We start from the raw sequence: 2255 nt of genomic DNA on the forward strand, positions 1-2255 counted from the left end.
AGCAGATTCTCATAGTGATAGGAGAGAGGGCTCCTCTGGGAGAGGGTGTCTGCCAGCACTGGTCCTACAACCAGCTCAGACCCTGAGACTCTGGCTAGGAAATACATGACTAGTCCACAGAAACTCCAAAAGACGGGTCAGCTTTTGTCTGAGGGTATCACACAGAATCCTATCAATTATGCCTCTTGTCCTCAGGTCACTCCTGGATCCCACCTTCCTGATTCTCTGTTATAACCCCTGCCCCACTGTGTGCCCATGAACATGGGGTGTCTTTTTTATTATTTGCTTTCACATCTTATGACTTCAGCAAATCTCTCTACACTGCTCAGTAGTTTCTCCCTTAGAGATCAGTTCTCCACATTTGCTCAGGACTTTCCCTGTTTTTAAATAGACATTTATCTGTACTGAGAACTTCCTATGTCCCAGGTGGCCCCGGACAGTTGGTCATCTTATACCTCTGCTCAGGGTGGAGAAATTCTCCGTGATCCTCTGTTCACCACACTGTAGAGTCCTCTAACCATGCTCCACGCCTCACAGTGCAGTTAGTGCAATCCTTCCCAGCTGCACAGACCTCTCCGGACCCTTTTAGGACCCATGTCAGAGCCCTGGTCAGAATGCCTGGGGATTATGAACCCATGGGTTGTTTGTATATCTATCTGCTTGTGTTTTAGTTTGTATATGTGTTTGTATGTGTGTTTGTATGTGTCTCTGTGAGTGCTTGTGTGTCTCTGACTAGCTATGCATGTTTATATGTGTCTCTGTGTGTTTTTGTGTGCCTGCTTGTGTGTTTCTATGTGTCTGTGTGCCTGTCTATGTTGTTGAGGGTGGTGTATATGTCTGTGTGACTATGTGTCTGAGAATGTATTTTTGTGTGTCTGTCTGTGTCCATGTACAATAGCAGCAGCATCACTTGGGCTGACCTTCAGAGGGAGAGGTTACCAGTCCATGTGTATACTCCAGTCACCTGCGTGGATCGATGGTACCCAGTTGAGCACTCCCTGGTAGTAGGATTTATCCACCCCACAAACATCACTACACTGCCTTTTTCCCAGCATGTGTAGAGAGAAGAGAAGGGAGGGATCCTTGGAGGACAGTAACAATAGCACTGTCTTAGAGCTGTGCTGGTCCACCCATCAAGGCCCTAATAAGTCCCCATGAACAGATGCAGAAATCGAGCCTAGAAGTGATTGAGATCCAGACCAAGGTCCGTTACTGGCTAATGAGTGGCACAGAGGAGGTTAGAAGCTGAGTCACCCTGCTTGGCTCCACCCACTATAACTTCTGAAGATGCCTTACCTCCTGCGACCTGAGTGCTCAGACACACTCAGAGGACACGGTGCTGAAGTGTTTGGCTTTCCCCTTGTCCAGCTTGTCCTTTTTTCAGGAAAATCAAAGCCTGGGAGTTCTAAGTGTGTGGGTTCAGATCACCCAGAGTTGGCTCCACTGGCCTCTACTGTTCAAAGGGCTCCACACTCAGAAGGGACCCCACTTCTGCTCTCCCTGTCTTGAAATGCCTCATAATTCTTGAACAAGGGGTCCCACATGCTTGTTTTGTGTCCCACACTTTCATTTTCCCTAGCTCCTGCAAATTGGGTAGCTGGTCCTCGGCTCCCAGTGGAATGCTAATGAGAAAGGAAAGATATCCACCATCTTTCTCTTTCCTTCCTTATCAAATTCATAAGCAAATCATATTGCTTTTTCCTCTAACTTGTTTCCTGTTGCCTTCCACTAGTCTTCCTCCTCACTCACCCCTCTAGACCAGGTTACTGGTTGTGAGACCAGGAGCAGCGTTGTGCTCCAATAAAACGTTATTTATAAAAGCCAGTGGTGAAGCCAGGTACAGCCCTGGGGCTATATTTATCCTGGGTTAGATTATCTCTCAGGATTATTCTTTATCATGTGTTCTATAATTTTCGTGCAACTGAAAGCATCTAAAAGCTAATTTGGAGAAAAGTATTGTCCATCTCAAACTTACTTGCTCAAGTAGAAGGCAAAAACAGGCTCAGAAATGGCACCTTGATTCTTCAGGTTGTCAAAGATGGGGATAGCTCTAAAGACAGATATGTTGGGGTACTTCAAGCCCAAGACACCATCAAAAGGTGCACCCTCACAACCATATTCCACAATGCTTGGACTGAACAGCTGATCAGTACTTACAAGGTCCCCAATCTGTGGGAGAGAAGAGTGTTCCCACTTACAGATATGTGAAGTGGGGCTAGGACTGGGCTGGGGTGCATTGCCATTAAATTCTCAGA

The 2255-nt window shown here is 46.6% G+C and overlaps 1 pseudogene; it reads right to left on the reverse strand.

Annotated features, from left to right (window-relative positions):
* Nucleotides 1–939: 939 nt before the first annotated feature.
* The window catches only part of LOC104996244, a 4920-nt pseudogene continuing 3604 nt past the window's right edge, over nt 940–2255 (reverse strand).

This window comes from Bison bison, unplaced genomic scaffold (assembly GCF_000754665.1).
Source record: "Bison bison bison isolate TAMUID 2011002044 unplaced genomic scaffold, Bison_UMD1.0 scf7180017851315, whole genome shotgun sequence".
Lineage (NCBI taxonomy): Eukaryota > Metazoa > Chordata > Mammalia > Artiodactyla > Bovidae > Bison > Bison bison.